This window comes from Talpa occidentalis, unplaced genomic scaffold, assembly GCF_014898055.3.
Source record: "Talpa occidentalis isolate TD23 unplaced genomic scaffold, MPIMG_talOcc4v2.1 talOcc4.5, whole genome shotgun sequence".
In the NCBI taxonomy this organism is placed as follows: Eukaryota; Metazoa; Chordata; class Mammalia; order Eulipotyphla; family Talpidae; genus Talpa; species Talpa occidentalis.
The window spans coordinates 125,586,033-125,606,853 of record NW_023604861.1 but is presented as its reverse complement, the minus strand read 5'-3'; the positions used below and the strand labels follow the sequence as shown (position 1 = coordinate 125,606,853).

The 20,821-nt window shown below is 52.3% G+C and overlaps 1 protein-coding gene across 3 annotated transcripts in view; it reads left to right on the top strand.

Annotated features, from left to right (window-relative positions):
- Positions 1 to 3,938: 3,938 nt before the first annotated feature.
- Positions 3,939 to 20,821, top strand: part of DPYSL5 (dihydropyrimidinase like 5) — a 78,152-nt gene continuing 61,269 nt past the window's right edge. Inside the window, exon 1 of one of the 3 annotated variants that reach the window (XM_054701256.1) lies at positions 3,939 to 3,950. The gene's annotated coding sequence lies outside the window, so the exon portion shown is untranslated. Of the gene's footprint in view, positions 3,951 to 5,181; positions 5,238 to 18,849; positions 18,873 to 20,821 lie in introns of those variants that run through there. The other 2 variants (XM_037528362.2, XM_054701257.1) reach the window with 2 other exon arrangements.

Genomic DNA, 20,821 nt, shown 5'->3' with positions numbered 1-20,821 from the left:
CAGAACAGGCGCATCAACTGCAATACACTGCTGAGGGGAGCAGTGGGCGGGACAGGAGAGGTCTGCTGCGCCATGTGGGTCAGCTCCCTGGCCAGGGATCAAACTGATGCCTCAGTGGCAGGCAATAGCTTGATAGTGCTGAGACTTGACCCCTGCCCCACCAGGGAGGCCCAATAATTTCCTAATTTATATGACAGGGTCCAAGAATCAAAAAGGTTAAGAACTGCTGCCTTAGGGGAGAAAGCTACTTTCCCCTTGAATAACAAAAACACATGCACAGTTGTGTTTCTCGTTTACTATTGCTCCCAGAATAGTCTCAGGCATGCATAGTAATTATAATTTTCAAGCAAAGCAACTAGCTTCTATTTCACAAAGAAAATGATAGGACTATCTAAGAAGACATGTCTGGCATACACAAATATTTTACCAGACAAGCAAAACTCTGAACACATAAAATAACTTTCTAGAGCCAGACGCATCATTTTTATACCTTCTTACAGTGGCAGAAATCAACACATTCCTAGCATACTGTTATAGGCAGAATGCTCGTATCCCTCCAAAATTCATAACCCTAATGAATGTTGGTATTTGAAGGTGGGACCATTAGGACATAGACCCAGATGAGGGCCCCCACCACGGTATTCATGTCCTTTTTCTCCAGCCAGATGCACTTAGGAAAGACTGTCTGCAAGTCAAAGAGAGATTTCTTTCATTTGTACCAGGACTATGATCTGTCTAGTGTAGCTTCCCACTTACAGATATTTCACTGAACATTAAATAATGATTAGAAATACAATTGCCAATGGGTAAGCACTAGTGGAGCACATCTGATTTCCTTCATCCTCATAACAGCTCCAAAAGCAGGCATTCGGCTAAACAGTGCATTGCAATGCGTGATGCGTGACATCACTCAATTTATAACCTATTAATGATGAACTGATTAAACGCTAAACATGCGCCTGATACAGGGCACACAGGCCAGGAGAGGAAGCATGAAGATATCAAGACGTAGAGATACTCAGAGGCACAAACAGGGACAGATGAGGCCAGGAGAGTTTCAGACTCCAGAGCAGCCTCCAGCCTGGCGCTGAGACTCAGGGGAGGGGGCCCTAATGATGTCACTTGCTCCCCACAGCCATCCTGCATGGTGGAAGAAACTGGGAGGGGAAGCTGCTGCAAAACTTGATCCCACAGCCAGGTGAGAGATTCAGGCAGGCGTTAGGGTCTTCACCAACACAAGGGCTGGGCCTGAGCCTGCCTCTTTGGGTCCTTTCAAGAGCAGGACATGATCCCGCCCTACTGTGGAAGGAGAGCCTCAGTGAAGGGAAGGAACTCAGCCCAAGCCACCCAAGCACCTGTCCCCGTTGGCCACATGGGTCCAGGCCTTCCTCCAGGAGCTCGGGGACACTGTCAGGATGAAGAGCAGGACCCACAGCTCCCTGGTTCCTTTCCCGACACCCCTTGGGGTGCTTTCCCTGAAAGGAGGGGGGTGAACTAATCAGCTCCATGGGCCCACCACCACCCTGAGAATTACAATATGAATTCCAAATAACTGTCACATATTTGAGAAAAAGGCAAGTGCACATGAGGCCACGTGCCACCGCAAGCAGGGTGGGCTAGTGGCACAAACACCTGAGTCTGTCCTGGGTTTGGACTTTGGCTCTGCCCTGAAGCTGTGGTTTGACCTTGGTCAAGTTACTTGCCTATGAGATCCTGTTGCCCTCCTCCATGAAGTGGGAGTCACAGTCTCTTTCTCACAGGTCTGCTGTGGGGATTCAACGGGATAATGAACATTAAGTATGCAGGAAATGCTCAAGAAATATTTGCTTTCATTCTTATTAAGATAAGTTCTGACAAATGCAACAAAGGAAGAAACATCAGCTCAACGGTTTCATAAAACAGTATCAGGAAACAATCAGGTAAACGTTGGAATGGGTAGGGTTATTTTTAGATTTATTTTTATTTATTTATGCATATAAGAGCTGGGGTATAGGCCAGAGGTGCAGAGATGGAGTGGGGAACAGAACAGGCGGATCTACTGAAATATACTATTGAGGGGAACATTGAGCAAGACAGGAGAGGTCTGCGTGTGGCACCATTTGGGTCAGCCACCTGGCCGGGGATCAAACTTGTGCTGCAGTAGCTGGTGATAGCTTGATAGCACTGAGAGTTTAATCCCTGCATCACCAGGGCGTCCCAGACTGGGTATTGATTTTTTAAACTGTTGTATTGCTTTGGACTCATTTTACAAATAAGAACCAATGAGTGGCAGGGGAGAGGGAGTTCTTTCCAATATCCCCAGCTATTCAGCACAGGTCAGGAGTTTAATAAAGCAGTGTGTTGTGGAGGCTGACAGGTGGGGAATCAAAAGATGATTAAAGATCCATCCTTTAGAGTAACTGTTTTGTTCTCTGAACATGATTGTTTATATTTAGACTGTTTCTTGTCCTCAGTATTATTCTTGCCAAAATGCAAATGAATTTTATTTGTTAAGAGAGGAAATGGTTTAAACAGAGTTTCCTTATCCTCATCCCTGTAATGTTGGCATTGTAAGAGTAGGCAATTTTAGGTTCCTTTTGGAATCTCTTCATGTGTATGAAATAAATGCAAATTTAAGGTTGCAGATTTCCACTGTGGGGCTAGGGCAGCTGGAATCATGCTGGTATGCAGCTATTCTAATTCCAAGAGTAGACAAGATTAGACAAATGTTTATTTCCTTTTTATTGCCTTTTTTGAATCATTTAAGCTTTGAAATTAAAAAAATAAAAGCTGAGAGAAAAAATGTTTCCTAGACCAGAAGGGATGATTTGAATTTTTGGAATGCTTATCAACATTTCAGGAGGAGTGATAAGCCACTGGAATTGATGTTTTTAACTTAAGCAGCACTACCCCAAGCCTCCTTGGGTCCCCTCTGCTGGGTCTTAGTGCTGAGCTGGGAGGCCACTGCTTTGGGGTCTGGTTGTTATAAGAAGTGTCATAATCTTATATCCTTCTTATTGTTCAGTAACCATTTGTTGAGTAAATGAATAATAGCTGCATTTGTTGAGTGGCCACTATATGCCAGGCAATGCTCTTTATATGCGTGTCCTCATGCAATTACCACTTCAGGGCTAAAGGGATGTATTATAATCCTCACGTTCTGTGGGGAACTAAGGGTCGGATGCACTAGGTAATTTTCCCAAGGGCAAGTATCCGGAAAAATTGAGCAAGAATTCCAACCTAGGCAGATGAGGCTGCAAGTGCTGTTCTCTTTCTACTTTCCAGGAAAGAGACCTCAGGTTAAAAGTAAACACGTACAGTTGAAATTTAGCACTGTGGGGTATATACACCCTCAGGTTTGCTACCCTCATCAATGTCCCAGAAGGCTGAGCTTTTCCAATCAGAACAAGAGAAGCAGCAGAAACCTAACGTGTGGTCCTGTAGATGCTGCAGAAAACGTTTGCTGCCACTAGAGGGCTCCCCCCCTTAGGCAAAAGCTGCGGCACCTCCAGTGCGCGGTAGCTGCAGGGCCCAATAGCGGGGAGCTGTCCCTGGGCTCCGCGCACCTCCCGGCGCTCAGTCCTTTTCCCCCCCGAGTCCGTGGGTCATCGAAGAGCCTGTGCGGCCTGGGTAATCCAAAGGCAGTGCCCCAGGCTGGAGCAGCCAGGACAGGATGCGCCACCCCCCTCAGGTTCTCACAGCCGCACCCCAGCTGCCTGGGTTGGACACCTTTTGGGGGGACACTTAAGCGCCTTTGGAGGCTCCCTGCTTCACTCAGGCTGGGCGGGGGAACGACAACAGAGAAGTAAACATTCCTCCCGGGAGCCGTGGAGGCTCGATGGGGATAATCCAGAAATACGCCTCCGAAGGCTAGTCTGGGCCGGGCCGGGCCGTGCGCCCCCCACGAGGGACTGTAGAGAAAGCGGCCCGCGGCGACCGCACTTCGGAGGGGCCTGCAGCCCCGCGCCCAGGTAGGCTCCGCCGAGACAGGGAGAGAGGACCCTCCCGAATGATAGGGCACGGTTTAGATTGGAAATATCCCACGGAGAGAACCACCCAGGGAACCCCTCACCTTCACCCCTGCCCTGGAGTCCCGGGGGGGGGGGCGAGGCCTCTGCAACAGCCCCTTGGGGTTCCCAAGGGAAGCCCCCCTGGGTTTAGAGGCGAGGACTCTCAGTCTGGATTTTAGCACCGTCTTCGGGCGGCGTGACTGAAAAGGGCTTGTTACCAGGCCCTGCCGCCCCTCCTGCCACGACCACATCAAACAGGACACCCGGAGAGGCTCGCGGGGCCCCGGGCGGGCGCCGCGCCCAGCGATGGCTCTCGCTCCTCTCCTAGATTTTTGTTCAAGGACGCCTGTATTTAAAACGCGAAGAAAGGGGGAAGCGAATGTCAATTCGCTTGAGTTTGTCAGACATTTCTAGAGGCTTCACCGGCCCCTGAACGGAGGCGCGAGGCGCAGGACAGCGGCGGGGCTGGGACTTCGGGCGGCGCCGCCTCGGAACGCACGCGGGTTCGAGCCCCCAAGGGGCAGGTGCAAGCTCAAGCGGCCCGAGAGGTCGTCCACTTCGTGCGTGAGAACACGGTCTTACCACCGCCCACCCTCTCCAGGCGGGGAGCCCCCCGATGCCCACGTGGAAGGCGTGGGACTGGGCGCCGCGGGGACCCCAGCGGCCGGCGCGGGCCCGCCACGACGGGCAGCGGGCGGAGCAGCGGCGGAGCAGCGGGCGGGCAGCGGGGCATTGTTTCAGCCCCGGGGTGGGTGCTGGGGGGGAGGGGAGGCGCTGCGTCCCGGGACCCGCCCCCCGCCCTCCCAGGGGACCCTTGCATCCGCGCGTCCGAGCGCCCCGGCTTTGTGAAGTGTCGCCAGTCGCCATGGAGACCCAAAAGAACGCGGAGCCCGCGGACAGCGAGTCCACTGGCTCTGCGGCCGCGCCCTCCGGCCCCCGGGGACCCCGGCCTGCGGCGGCGCCTGTCGGGAGTTGTAGTCCCGAGGCCGCTGTCCCCGCCCCCCCTAACCTGCCCGCGCGAGGTGGGGCGCTCCGGGGAGGAGCCGTCGGATCGGCGATTGGCCGAGGCGCCTCCAGCCCCCTCCCAGCCCCGCCCCCGCCGTCTGCCGACCCGGGCCCGGCGCGCCGAGGGCGACCCAGGAGCGAGCGCGCGAGCAGCCGCCGCCGCCCGAGCACCGCAGCTGCGCCCGCGGCGAGGCTGGAGACGCCGCCGACCGAGGACCCCCGCAGCCGCCGCAGCCCGGAGGAGTGGGTGATGGGGGCGGGCGGGGGGCTCGGTCCTCGCTCGGGGCTGATTCACCCCCTCACGCCTCTGTTTCTCCGCGAGGCGCACAAAAGGGCGGGGATCGCGGCGCGCCCCCCGGCCGGGCGCCCCGGGGCAGGGCGGGAGGTGTGGTCGGGGGGTGGGGGCGGCCATCGGGGCTGCACTGGGGCCCGAATCCGCTCCCCTTTGTAAGCCCGCGGAGCGCGGTGTGGCGCCCTGCGCTTCCTCGGCGTTTAAGGTGTGTGCGTGGGGATTGCCGAGAATTGGGGCGAGGAAGGGTTTGGGGGGAGGGGTCTCCCCCCGCGCACACAGTCGGTGCCCAGCCTTGCTCGTCGGGGCGCAGCGGGTGGCTCGCGGGCTGGGCCGGGGCTCCTCTGGACGCGGGCCCGTCCTGCCCGAGACCCCAGATCGGCGCCGTCCGGGACCCCCACCCGCCACCCGCACCCACACACGCACCGCCCGTCTCGCCTCCGCCTTGGGGTCGGCCCAGCCTGGCCTGACTCGGCGACCCGGTCCACCCCGCGGCCAACGCGGCGGGCGCGCCTGGCGCCTCCGCGGCACCTGCCCGAGCCACAAAGGCCGCCCGCTGCGGCCCGGCGGGGGGGGGGCGCCGAGCGGAGCCCCCCGCGGAGCTGCGCCGGGGCCCTCCAAAATCGGTGCTGGGCTGGCGAGAGGCGTCGACGCCCCAGGCCTGGGGAGCGGCCAGGAGCCCCGACTGGGTGGGCAGTGGGGGAGGCGAGGCCTCGGTTTGCGCAAAGAAGGGGTGGTGGGGAGAGCTGGGTGGGGACAGTGGCCGGGCCTGGGAGGAGGGCCGTGGAGACGCGGGTCTGGGGGGGGGGAGCTGAGGCGGGGGGTGTCTGGGATGCGAGGAAGGAGCTGGTGCCGGTGGCGCGAGGCGAGGCCGGGCTGAGGAAGACTGAGGAGCGACGGGGAGGTGCCGGGGGTGGAGACCGCCGGGGCCGGGGAGGGCAGACGCGCGGGGCGGGTCTCCCCGGGGAGGGAGGTCTCCGGGGCCGAGAGGGGCGGCAGCTGGGAGGCGGGTCTCGGGCCCGAAAGCCCCCAGCTCCGGCTCGCGGCTCCGGGTCCGGGTGGCCGGCTGGGCGTGGCCCCTGGGCCGGGTGAGCGACCCAGGATGGCGGATCCGGGGCCGGGATGGGGCTCCCGTGGGGAGCTTTGTCTCGCCTTGAGACGCGCCTCTGGTTTTGTGATCAGCGCCGCGCCGCGGGCACACCCTTTTCTCGGCGGCGCTGAAAGGCCTGGCCCGCGGCGGATGCTGCCGGGGAGGCGGAATGCGGGGCGTCTCCGCAGGGGGGTCCCTGAGAACAATAGCAACGCTGGTATCCGCTCGGCCGGCGACCCCCCCCCAGAACTCAAGTGCACGGTTTTCTGGGGCAGAAAATGCTCTCGGAGCAGTCTCGGGGCACGTGCGCGACTCTTGGGGTTTGTGTTGGGGCCCCCGTCCCTGTGGTTAATTCTGGTTGGAATCGCGCGTCCCCTCCAAACTCCCGGGGCGCAGAGAGCGCCGCCGCCCCGGGCTTCGGTGCCTCGGTCCGCCCCAGGCTGTGGCCCAGCAGCCCCGACGGGCGCGGCGACCCGGGGTGGGCTCGGCGCAGAGCAGGCTCTCGAGCTGCCGGCTTTGTCTGCCCAGGGGCCCACGTCGAAGGTCGGCGGTGTGTTCTTAGCGGGGGCAGTCGGGCCGGTGCGGAGTGCGGGAGAATCGGGGCGCAGTGGCCTTGGACAGCACCTGCCAGGGGTGCCATTCCGGGTCTCAGAGCGGCAGCCGGGGAGCGGGGTTTTCCTTTGCGGGTGACCACACCCAGGCAGCGCGTGCATCCTTTGCAGATTTCGCCAGTATTGTCTGCTGACCTCAAACGGGACCGCTTTGAGATTGGAGGTGGCTGCCTGCCCGTGGGAGAGCAGATGAGCAGAACTGGAAACAGAATAGGGATTCCACAGAGCCGCCGTGCGCGCCTCTTGCTGGCTGGCTGAGCACCTGGCTGTGCCGCCTGCAAGGTCTGGACGTGGGAAATGATAGCCCCAAGCCAAAATTTTGTTTTACAGATTTTCTTTGATGATCATTTTGCTGATATTAAAGGTGATTCTTTAGCATAAGGTTCATCCTTTTAAATTGTCATTCATTTAAAAACAGAAAAAGTGAGGCAGAAGCATTTTTCCTGGAGGAGCGGAGGAAGCCTGGCTGTGTGACAGCATCACAGGGCCCATCAGCAGGACTTAGTCTTGCCATTAGGTTAACTGGTGAACATGTTGGCTCTTAACTGGCCTGAAATCAGGCTGTTCTTCCTTAACCAGGTTGCTGCTTAAGGTGAGGGGCTGTGATGTGATTGTTGCCTCTTGCCCAGAAGAGTGGTGGTGGCCACGCCTCAGGCCCCTCATCTGGGGCTGTCCCCAGTGGCCCCAGGAAAGCAGGAGGAGGCTCCACCTTGTGGGTTAAAGAAAGGGGCATTGAGGAGGTGTCTCCCAGAATTAACAGAACTGGTGTTGAAAGACTGGAATGTTGCTCGTTGGGTGCTTTAGACTGAATCAGTAGATCTCTATCCAGAGCAGGTGAAAACCAGGGACTGCAATGTTAGAAGCCAGAAATCTGACACTGAAGGTTTTTCTTGTGAAAGACCCAGTGGGGATGTGTCTTCATGTCAAATCCAAGAGGAAAACTTTCACGACGAAATGTTTGGTTGGTTTATTCTTTTTGAAAGAATTATGGATTTAAGGGTGTCATCCTAATAGTGCACTGTATGAACATCCAGTGATATCTTTTCCTCATGGTGGGGAGTCCATAGATGAGGCATGCCCTGTGACCAGCCATTCCACAGGGGAGATGGGGAGAAAGAGGCGTCCTTCAACTACTGCCTGTGAAAATGTCTGGGGTGAGGACCCAGAGGGGAGTGGCAGGAAGCCCCAAAGAAGGACCTTTGTGTCCCCACAATTCTAGGGTGCCTATCTTATCGCCCACTTCCCTGAGCTTAGGGACTTCAGCTGGGTGTACAAAAGGTGCCCGTGGGACATAAAAACTTGGCCATTTTCAGCCTAGTGTCTCCAAGATGCAGGGGTGAGCCAGGCTAGTTTCAATATTTTTTAAAAGATTTATTTATATATGCCTATAAGAACTGGAGTACAGGCCAGAGGTGCAGTTGTGTGTGTGTGTGAGAGAGGATTCACCAGAGACAGAGTGGGGAGTAGAACAGGCAGATGGACTGAAATACACAGCTGAGGGGAGCAGAAAGCTGGACAGGAGAGGTCTGCTGCACCGCGTGGGTCAGCTCCCTGGCTAGTTCTATAGCCAGGGATCAAACTCCTGCTGCAGTGGCTGCTGCTGTGGCTAGCTTCGTAGTGCTGCAATTTAACCCTTGTACTACCAGGGAGGCCCTTAGTTTCCATATCAAAGCAGCATGTGTTTCCACCTCTGGAAAAAGTTGCACAGCAAGGCCAGTCTATGCAATTAGCCGAAATTAGGCTTGGGCTTTATCTGTGGTACCTGCACCTCTCTATCCTCCTTACATCATGGACAGTGGAGAACTGCCCCTCCCTTACACTCCTCTGATCCAGCGGTCAGCCGGGTCCTGCACTAACTCCAAGGAGCTGTCAGGGTCAAAGGCCGCCACAGCTATGGACAACTCTCTGGGGTAAATTAGGATTTAGATAAACACTGAGAGCCAGGGAAGGCAGTATCAGTTAAGAGCATCTAAGACCCAGTTTATCTTTCTGGAATAAAAATGAACTAAATTGGGATAGAATAGGATCCTGCCCACACATTTTTGTTTTTTGAGCTTTAAGAATACAGTTGAGAAAAGTTTACGAAGCCTTGGTCCACAGAATCCTGTTGGAAGATAATACAGAATCTCACTGACAGTGTGGAAACTGTAGGGAGAATTGGGGTAGGTGTAACTGGGGTCTGATGAGAATGACAAGATGTTTTGATTTTATTGCTAGTGATAAAAGGGAAATGATGTCCAGATCATCTTACCTTACATTTTTTGTAAGAAGGAAAGATTCAAATATTATAGCATGAATTATTCATGAATTTTGTTATTTATGTGTAAAGGTGGACATAAATTATAGACTTTCACAAAAGACATTCATGAGGGAATATTGTTTGTGATTTCTTCTATCCCAATCTTTGAAACTTATTTAAATTAAAATAGATGGAACCATAGCATTCCCTGAACCCCTCATGCCCTGTCACTAACCACAGCCCAATTTCGTACTTGCATCCCCATCTCTTTTTTTTTTTTTTTAAGATTTATTTATTTATTTATACAAGCACTGGGTACAGTCAGAAGCACAGGAGGGCGAGAGGATTTACCAGAGTCAGAGTGGAGAGCAGAGCAGGCAGAAGGACCGAAGTACACTGCTGAGGGGAGCAGCGGGCAGCAGGAGAGGTCTGTGCGCCATGTGGGACCCTCGCCCAGCAGCTGGGGATCGAACCGGCGCTGCAGAGGCTGTGGGCAACTTTGCAACCCAGCGCTCAACCGCTGCGCCACCTGGGAGGCCCGCATCCCCATCTCTTTCTGCCTGAACCTCCTCCTTACAATCCGATCTCAGAGACAGTGTGCACAGGAAGGGAGCCTGGGCCTGAGCCAGGAAGCCTGGGTTCGAAGCCCACTCTGCTGTTTGTCTCAGGGACTCATTCTCATCTGTCCAGCAAGGATTTCATGACATAGCACAGGCCTGAGAGCTGTGTCTTCACTTAGTGTCAATGCAAATTATTTATCACCATCATCATACTCTCCCCGGAATCTTTCATTGCTAGGGCCCAGGCCAGGCCACTGTGGCATGGCAGCGGGAGAACAGAGAATGATGAGGACCCTTCCTAAGGCTTTTACCCTTGCAACTAGCGGGAGTAGCTCTGTGGGAATGGCTGAGTCTGGCCTCTCTCAACACAGCTGTTTACAGCAGCTGAGAACTTGCAGGGATAGGAATGTTCCAGAAGTGTTCTGAATTTGCTTGACTGAATCGTCCCTGCATGTGGGTTTGGCCTGGCCTCTCCCCCCACTCCTGTTTCATCTAAGGGCACCTGTGGCTGAGGAGTTGCTGTTGTCCCAAGGCTGTCCTGTTCTTGGTGTGGGAAAGAGCCATCACATTTGGTTGATGACAAATTTGGGGAATAAAAGTTTCTCAAGTTTTACAGCTAAGAAACAAACCTGGCACCACAGAAGTACTTATTTAGCAAACACTTTCAAAGCACTTACTCGGTAGTAGGGGTTGTTCTAGTTCCCGAGTTAAGTAGTTATTATTCCCATTTTACAGATGAGGCAATAGAGGGACAGGAACTGCCCAGCTAGTGAAGTGGCAGAACCAAGCTTCAGACCCCAGAATCTTCAGGGTTCCCCCAGAGAAACTGAACCAATAAGGGTTGACTTAATTGTGGGGTTGGCAAGTCTGGTGTGCAGGAGCTGATATAATGAGGCAGGTTTTCTTTTTCCTCAGAAAAATCTGTTTTTCTTTTAAGCCTTTTCCATTGATTGTATGAGGCCCACCCACACCACTGAAGAAAATCTCAGTCAACTGACCGTACATGTTAACCACAAATACAGAAAACCTTCCCAGCAACACTTACAGATGAGTGTTAAATTGACTAACTGGGTAAGACAGTCTGGCTAAGATGACACAAAACACTAACTATCCAGGAGCCATGCTTTCAAACACCACCCCTCATTGAGACCGTTACTTGTTGAGTATAAGGTTTACAATAAACTGAAGAATTTAGCCATGGAACTATTCTGTTCTGTGGCATAGGAAGTTAAGACGCAGCACTATGAAGCTATCAGCAGCCACTGCAGCACAAGTCTGATCCCCGGCCGGCCAGGGAGCGAACTACATGGCACAGCAGACCTCTCCTGTCTCGCAGGCTGCTCCCCTCAGCAGTATTTCAGTAGATCCACCTGTTCTGCTACCTTCTTTGTCTCTGATGAGTCCTCTCACCCCCTGCATCTCTGGCCTGCACCCCAGCTCTTGTATACATAAATAAATAAATCTTTTAAAAAAAAAAACACAACAAAATTTTGCATGCTTAAAATAGAATTTGGACTTCTTTATTCATCCTGTATCTTCTGGCACAAAATATTGCTCAGGGTAAGTGTTCAGCAGATAATACAGAAAGAATGACTGAATGATTTAGATGATATTTCACAGGACTTTTCAGCCACTTAAGACCTCTGACTCCCCATTTAAATTTAAAATCATTTGACCCAAGTGAGGTTGAGGGTTAATGAATGACTAGATTCTCTTGAAAACAGGAGAATTTCTGCATTCTGAATTGAACATGTCACCTCTCACCCCCAGCATCTGTCCATCTTCATTGGCTCACCAACGTTTTTTGGGTCTTTCGCCACCCAGACTTCTTGTGAATGTGCCTCCCGCACATTAGCCGAGCCCCATCCCCAGCCACACATCTTTGTGTCACTTCTGTGTCTGTTTACAGGCAGCCCCTTTGTTGATTTCAAATCTGCCGTGGGCTCACTCTGGTTTCTCAGGCCCCAGTCTTTATTCTCCTGCTTTTGTCTGGTCCAGTCCCTCCCTCTCTCGGTCTCCAGGGCATGATCCACTATTGGTGGGGAAGTCGCTGTCTCCTTTCTCATTTTTACCACTTCAACCAAATTTCTGTCTGTTATGAAATTGAAAAGCAGCCCCAGTTTTTAATTTAGTGTCACTTTGCTTATTTTCAACTCTTGTGAAACTCAACTTTGATGAAGTTTGCAAGTTCACAATACGCATAAAAATGATGACTTTTGGGAGGTTGGGTGTGAGTGTGTATTTTAAAAACATTTTTATTTTTTAAGCATTTTAAAGATATATATATTTTTTAATAGAGGCATGTTTTATTTATTTATTTGTTTGTTTGTTTGTTTTGTTTATACATGCACTGGGTACAGTCAGAAGCACGGGAGGGTGAGAGAATTCACCAGAGCCAGAGCAGGGAGCAGAGCAGGCAGAAGGACCGAAGTACACTGCTGAGGGGAGCAGCGGGCGGCAGGAGAGGTCTGCGCGCCATGCGGGACCCTCCTCCGATGGCCGGGGAGCAGCCGGGGATCGAACCGGCGCCACAGAGGCCGCGGGCAGCTTCGCAACCCAGCGCTCAACCGCTGCGCCACCGGGGAGGCCCTATTTTTTAAGCATTTTAATGAAGTGTAACATATGTAGAAAAGCATGCAAACCACAAGTGTCTAGTTTAATGAATTTTCGCAAACCAAACAGATCCACGCACTTGGCACCAGGTCAAGAAACATGACCAGTACTCAATGCCCCCTCCACACCCCCCTCACCCCCTCCAAGGTCACTGTCCACTGTCCTGAATTCTGCAACACAGACCAGCTTTGCCTACTTTTGGACTTCCTACAAATGGAGCCAGAGCAGGTATAGTCGTTCAAAAGTGGCTTCTTTTGCTCAGTGTTGTGGTGGTTGCATTTACTTTGCTCATTTTCTCATTTTCATCGCTATATAGCATTCCATTGTGTAACTGTACCAGAATTCATTTACCCCTTATGTTGTCAGAGGACATGTGGGTAGCAGGCTCTCCTGAATAGTGCTGCCGTGAACACATGAATCCGTGTCTGTTGGTGAATATAGGTGTGTTTCTACATTCTTAGGAGTGAAGCAACTGGGTCTAGTGGAGTAGGTTGTGCCAAGTAATAGGATTAAAGGTTAAAAAAAAAAAAGACATTGTGGTAGGCAATTCTGTGATCAATTCTAGGGTTTTTAGAAACCCTAAAGGCTGTTATAATATTGGAAGTCAGTTTCAAACTTACTCTTCAGCAAAAATAGAACTTTAAGCTGTGTGTGCCACAGTAGCCCACCAGTTGAAAAAAAAAGTTAGGCTAGTTTTACGGAATTGTCTATAAAGCAACTGGTTGATTGGCTGAAAGGAAGGTTTTACAATTCATGATTATGCTTCAGCTTTAGTCTGTGATGGCCATTTCCTTACTCCTGTTCTTAAGGGAAAGATGAGGATCAGAGTATAATTGCAGCATTGCTCCAAAGATCATTCTGGACATGTCCAGAAAACCTTGGGAAAGATTAGCCAGTGATTTTTATTCTATTAACTATTTTGTACACCTCGTTTTGGTCAAATAGCAATCTCGAATTTGGTTTCTGTGGCCTAAAAAATTCCTCAAAAGGTGTCAGCTTAGAATCCCAGAATTCAGATGCCTCACGTGGCCATTAGAATGATACCACATGTCGCAATTTTGTGGAATTCTGAACCGACTTAGAAGCTGGATGATAATGGAAATAACCTCTGCAGCTACTGGAAAACAATGTTGAGGCAGAGATACAAGCAACAGCCTTCAGATTATGAAGCAAAGGCAGCCCCCCCATCTCCGTGGCCGGCCTTTGCTGCCCCAGGGAGATGGCCAAAATGACTGGCCAGTGCAGGTCAAGGGCAGAGATTTAGGCCTAAGACTGGCTGTTAGTAATGAGACCAGCATAGTCCAAGGAGATGGCACGGGGCTCGGGGATTCCTAGCTTGGCTCCACCGTATGAGGCATATCCCAGCCAAGTTGTTGCTGAGGAAGATTTTTTTCCTGTCCGGTGGCTGGTCCTCAAATAAGCAAGAAAGTGAGATCAAATGTGACGATGCTTGAAGACCCAGATTTACTGTGCAAACTCTATGTCCCTTAAACAAATATTTCATATCTTTTATAATATAGAATTTAATTTTGTACTTAAAAACATATAAATTATGTTCCAGTATATAATTAATTTTGAGACCACCTGTAGAGCATTCTGTTAATACAGCTAATGTACTCTTCGCTTGTTCCATTCGAACCCTTGTCCACGTGCTTACCTAATTTTTGTAGATTTATAATCACTTTCCATGTTGCTACCTAATTTAGAAATGCAAACTTTTAAATGGCTGCCTGCCGTCCCATCAGAGTGTACCCTATTCTATTTAAACAGTTACATCTGGGTCTCCCCGGTGGCGCAGCGGTTGAGCGCTGGGTTGCGAAGCTGCCCTTAGCCTCTGCTGCGCTGGTTCGATCCCCGGCTGCTCCCCGGCCACCGGAGGAGGGTCCCACATGGCACGCGGACCTCTCCTGCCGCTCCCTGCTCCCCTCAGCAGTGTACTTCGGTCCTTCTGCCTGCTCTGCTCCCCGCTCTGGCTCTGGTGAATTCTCTCACCCTCCGGAGCTTCTGACTGTGCCCAGTGCTTGTATAAATAAACAAACAAATAAATAAATAACTCTTAAAAAAAAAAGAAAATAAATTAAAAAAAATAAACAGTTACATCTGATTTAGAAAACATTTTAGCTCGTGTTAACTTCTTTGTGAACATTACAAATATGATTTTATTATCAGCTGATTGTGTTTCTGAGAATTGAGAGTCTCTTTAAAAACAAGGTTTTAGTGTAGGGGATGCGATTTTATCCATAATATTATCAGCTGTCCATAATAACTGACAGTTTTCACATAGAGAAATGCATGCTAATTCCTTTTTTTTTTTAATTTTTTTTTTTAATAGAGGCATGCTTTTATTTATTTGTTTGTTTGTTTTGTTTATACATGCACTGGGTACAGTCAGAAGCGCGGGAGGGTGAGAGAATTCACCAGAGCCAGAGCGGGGAGCAGAGCAGGCAGAAGGACCGAAGTACACTGCTGAGGGGAGCAGCGGGCCGCAGGAGAGGTCTGCACCATGTGGGACCCTCCTCTGGTGGCCGGGAGCAGCGGGGGAACGAACCGGCGCCACAGAGGCCGCGGGCAGCTTCGCAACCCAGCGCTCAACCACTGCGCCCCCGGGGAGGCCCAATGCTAATTCCTTGACTTAACTTTGCTCCTGCTTTCAACAATGTGAATCTCACCTTTAATGAAGTTACTTGCTTCACACGTTCCACCAGGAAATGCTTTCTAATCAGACTTAGTTGACTAGCTGGTCACTGAAAGGTCCATGCAGGGGGCCGCAATGCAGGAGCCAACCGGGAAGCCCACCTGGGGGGCAGGAATGTGGATACCTGCCCGGAGGATTCAGGCGGTGCGCCTCCCCCCTCCCCCCAGGAGTCTCTTCTCAGACAAAGAACCCCTACCTGCCCCACGAACCTTTTCGCGCCCTACAAACTTTTCCCGCCGGAAGGGGCCCACCTGACCTCTCCTCACCCTATAAAACCCTGCTTCCCCCTGACAACATGCGTGACTCCACTGACCCCCCGCCTTGGGTCTGTGAGGTCCGCCCGGGGCGCAATAAACTTTCCCTTCCCCCCCAAGGAAACTTGGCCTGGCTCTTCTTTACCTCGCCGTACCTTTCATCTTGGTGCCGCAAACCCGGGAAGGCCATGTCCCCTGGCGCCGGGGCCGCCTTCTCGTCCCTGGGACCTCTCCTCTCCATTGCAGACACCTCACACCCACCACCGGCCTTAATCCTTGGGGTAAGTCACTGCCTGACCCTCCTTCCTGGGAGGCCCTCGCCTCTGGCTATTCGGCTCCTCTCCTGACTCCCTTACCGTACCGTGGTTGGCTGTTCCGTAAACCGTGGGCCCACGTCAGCCGACTCCCGTACACCTAGACCCTGGATCTGGGGACGCCCTTCCAGACTAGGTGCCCGAATCCTAGGCGCAACCGAGCGGTGGAGACGTCCCCCTCGCTTGTCTGCCTCTGTTCCGAAGGCCAGGACCGAATCGGGGGACGCCGAGATTCGGGGCCTGCGCCCCCGACGGCCAGTTCAGGTTCGTGGGACGCTGCGTCCTGACTCTGTGCCCCCGTTAGTTGGGAAAGGAGCCGACTTAGTCACGGGGTCCGCAAATTCCAAGCCGAGCCCGGCCACTCCCCTGGGATGCCTTCTCTTAAACCTCAATCCGTTGGGACTTAGGCCGGATATACGCCCTAAGCGTCTGGTCTTTCACTGCAACACTGCATGGCCTCAGTATCAATTAGACAATGGTTCCCACTGGCCCGAGCATGGCACTTTTGACTTCTCGGTCCTTACAGACCTACACAATTTCTGTCTCCGCAATGAAAAGTGGTCAGAGATCCCTTATGTCCAGGCCTTCTTTCTCTTGCGCTCCCGTCCCTCCTTCCTTAAAACTTGTCACACTTTCCAGGTTTTACTTGCCTGCGACACCCCAACCCGGTCTGACAAAGTCTCCTCCGCAGGTTCTCTTAGCACCTCATTCTCCGACTCTCCATCCGCCTTCACTGATCCTCCTGAAACTCTCACTTTACCTCCTACTGCTCCCCACCCTCCTCCTTATCCTGGACAAGAGGAACATCCAGTACTAACTGAAAAACTCTTAACTCCCACCCCTCCAACCCCCCTCTCACCTCCAAGCCACCACACTCGGTCTAGGTGTTATAGGACAAGGAGAGGGGCAGCCCAAACCCCGCAAACCTGCCCCGGCCTCTTGTGTGTCCTTTGAGGGAGGTTGCTGGGGCAGAGGGCATTGTCCGGGTCCACGTTCCTTTCTCTCTCTCTGACCTCTCTCAAATTGAAAAACGTCTTGGATCTTTCACAAATAACCCCACAACCTTTATCAAGGAATTCCTATACCTAACCGAAGGAGGATCGCTTGATCGGCAGTTCTTGGCCACAGTCGGCCACAGTGCGCTGCACCCAGGTGCCCGCACGTTCACCTCCTCAGACGTGGTGACCTCTGGGGGGGGGGCGGGGGTACCACACAGTTCGGAGCACGGAGAAGAGACTCATGGGGGGAGGGGGGAGGCGCACCGCCTGAATCCTCCAGGCAGGTATCCACATTCCTGCCCCCTAGGTGGGCTTCCTGGTTGGCTCCTGCATTCCGGCCCCCTGCATGGACATTTCAGTCACCAAAGAATTTGTGTAAAAGTAGAATTAATTTGTCTGAAGTAATCTATCACTATATACAGGAAGAGCAACGCTAATTAGGAGGGCACTGACTGACTTTTGTAAAGCTGGGTTTTATCAATGAATTTTATAAGATTGCATTACCTCTTGCTAGCAGATAGCACCTAAGATTGCTGTTGTGAAAGAAAGATCTCCATGTTGCAGGGCGATGAAACAGAGACAAGGAACTTCCCATACCTTGTTAAGTCCTCACTCTCTGGGAATAGCAAGCAAATAGCCAGGAGCTGGAAAGGCTGGACCAGCCTGGTGAGAGTTTGCTAACCATCTAATAGCCGGACTGGCCTTGCAAGGAGCTGTTAATGGAGATGCCCTTGCCCCTCCTCTCAGCCTGGCCTGTCTTTCCCAAGTGGCCTGCAAGAGGCCATGTGATTCCCAGGAAGCGTTTGCTTCCTGGCATGGGTTGAATCCTGACTACTCCTTTCTGGCGTGAAAGACCTTGGGCAATGCCCTTTCACCTCCCTCCTCAGTGTCCTTGTGATTTAAATGGATATTACTCTCTTCCTCCTGGGCTTGTGAGGAGGGTTAATGGGATAACTTGCTCAGAGCCTGATGGGGACGTGGGAAGCACTCAATGGAGTCAGTTCTCTAGGTACCAAGTTAGGTGCTTTGAGATATATAAAGGTGTATAATGATATCGTTAAAGGTCCATGGTCATCAAATAAACAGGCTGATCACTGGTGCAGAGACAACAGAGAGCACCTAAGAAGTTCAGTCAAAATGCTTTCTCTGTAGAATGAGAAGAGTACATTCTGACAGCTTTGCTGATCCAGGAAACCTAGGCTGCGTTGCTGCTCAGACTGTCACAGTTTCTTACCAGCCCAAACCAGCAGACCGGCAGTTTGACACTATCAAAATTAAAACACACACCCTTTAATCCAGCAGTACCACTTCTAGCAATGGGGAAACAAATAACTCAGGGAGAAAAAGAGGGAGATAAGTTCATAAATGCATCCTATCCATTCCGCTGACCTGGAATCCCAATGACCTGCCGAGCTGGCGATAAACCCAGCACAAGGCGTTTATCGCCAGCTCGGCAGGTCATTGGGATTCCAGGTCAGCGGAATGGATAGGATGCATTTATGAACTTATCTCCCTCTTTTTCTCCCTGAGTTATTTGTTTCCCCATTCCTCCTTCCCTTGTAAATAAACCTTCTATCAACCTTTTGTGTATGTCTGCAGTTTAGCATTAGTGAGTCCCCTTTAAGCGCACGGGTGAGGACCCACAGTCAGGCATCCCGTTTTATATCAGGGCTGCTCTGTAACAGTATGTGCCATAAGCTGCACTTGCTGGCAGAGTCGCCCTGGAGACTCCCTACTGGTTAAAGAAGTGGGTGGCTATATTGGGAAACCCCACTTGGCAAGAAACCAAGGGACCTAGCTGAAAGTCTACGACCATAAAGAAATGAACCCTCTCTGCAGCTGAGTGAGCTCCGAGGTAGCTGCTTCCCCAGTCAGGTCTCCAGGTAGGAGCACGGCCCACCCAACGCCTGGCCCGCAGCCTGTAAGACTCTACACAGAGAACCCAGGGCTGCTCACCCACAGAGCGCATCAGGCCATAGATGTATGTTGTTGGAAGCCTCTAAGTTTGTGGCAATTTGCTCCACACCATCGAAAACCTGCAGTCCTGTTCGCACCCGTTTTGCCCTTGTACCCATTGCTTTCATTGGTTTGTCGTTCTCTGCCAGCGTCTTTGTTCTTCCTTCCCTTTGCTCACCCCAGCTCCTGCCGGCCAGAGGTGGAGAATGTCAAGGCTGATGGGAGAAGTCACAGGACACCTGCGCGTCCAGCTTCAGTGGTAGAGCTCGGGCAGAGCGGAGGGAGGCTGGGCTGGGGCTGGGCTGGGGACTTTACTAGAAAGCAGGTGTGGGGGTGGTCAGCGCCCAATTAAGTGGCCTTTTTCCATGTACACAACCTATTCAGGAGGTCGTCTCACCTGCCTCACCTGCCTCACCTGCCTCACCTGCCTCACCTGCCTCACCTGCCTCACCTGCCCTGGCTGATCTGTTGTGTGTTGTTTGGGTGGTGGGCAGGGCAGGTGGAGGACACACCCCCCTTTTAGGAATACTGGGCTAGCATCTGGCTCCAGTACTGCAAGCCCTTTCTCCACAGATGGAGAAGATGTGTTCCCCTCCCCCACTGACTAATTCCATATCATCTCCCTCAGAGCCCACCAGGGGAGCCCTTCACTTTCATACCTGCCCTGCCCCCAGCCCCCCACCCCTCAGTGCTCAGCTGTTCCAGCCTAGTCTCCCTTCAAGTCCTTTGCCCCAGCTCTGACATGGGCTAGAGATTAACCTCCAGAAGCATCACAGGCTTTGAACCCCCACCCCTGTTTACACTGGTCAGCTTCAGCTGCCGACTGTGGGTGGTGGGGACAATTTTGATACTGCCCCCCTCCCTCCCAGGACCTGTACCCCAAGTGCCCCCCTGGGAAACCATGTCTTGACTTGTGGCTGGAGTTTCCATTCTTTCCTATTACTGCTCCTAAAGTTTGCCCCAAGGGGTAAAGCAGCTCTGGAAACCTGTGGGCTTAGCCTGAGGGCTTCCTGTTACCAGGTTGAAATCCCTTTGAAGCCTTCTTACCAGCTGTGCTGTGATACAGCGTAGGTACCATAAAATTCACCCATGTAACGTTTAGAGTGTTAACAGAGTGGCACCCCCATCACCAGACTAATTTTAGAACATTTGTATCACCCCCAAAGAAACCTCTACCATGAACAGTCTCCCCACCGCCCCTCCCAGGCTTTCTGGTCTGATAGATTTGTCCATTCTGGATATTCCACATAAGTGGAATCATATGTGGCCATTTGTGACTGTTGAAACCTCATTACTTCGATTAAAAGGGAAAAAAATAAATGCACTGGAGTTGAACACGTACCTTTTTTTTGTTTTAATATAAAGTCAGAGAATTTTGGAAATGACATATAGTTGAATGCTCCACTCCACCTAATGCTCCCAAAAGAGGTGCCCTGTTACCCCAGGCTTCACTCACACCTCACCCCGGGCCCCAGTCTGAGAGGGTAGGTCTCATCATTCTGGCGGGATCTAGATGACTTTCTATTCCCAGAGCAGGTGGAAATCCCAAAGTAGGGTTATTTGAGTGGATGATTAAAGGGGAAGATGGTGAGCATTCTCCGAGCATCTGCTGCTAACCAGGCAGCTTGCTGAGTGCCTCGAAAGCAGGAGGTAGGAGAGAGCAGGAGGGGACAGAGCAGGAGGGGAGAAAGCTGTCCTTGGTGGTTGAGTCCAGTCAGGGAGGTGGCAGCATCCAACTAATGTGGGCAGGGTCTGCAGGCGGGAGAATAATCCTGGATGCTGGGATACATCGGAGGTGTTTGGGCAGAATTTGGGGAAGAGGCATTCAGGCACAGGGGTGGGTGTGAAGCTGCAGGGGAGACCAAGGTCATGGCATGGGGGGAGCACTTGACTGTGGATTTGTCTGGTGTCAGAGGGGCAGCAGGAGGGGGCAGACACTGAAGGTGGGAGGGAGCAGCTGAGGACATCCCTACCCCCATGCTTTCATCTCTTCCTGGCTTTTTCCCACTGGGGGGTATGCGTTTAGGGGAGTAACAAGAGCCCAGGGGGGTGAAAAATGAGAATTTGATTTTATTTGTGTGAACTTTGACAGACTTCAGGCCACCCTCAGCAGCTTCTCTTTCCTCATGAGAATCAAGGATAATACAGGGCAAGGTTAGGAACTGTGTGTGTGTGTGTGTGTGTGTGTGTGTGTGTGTGTGAGAGAGA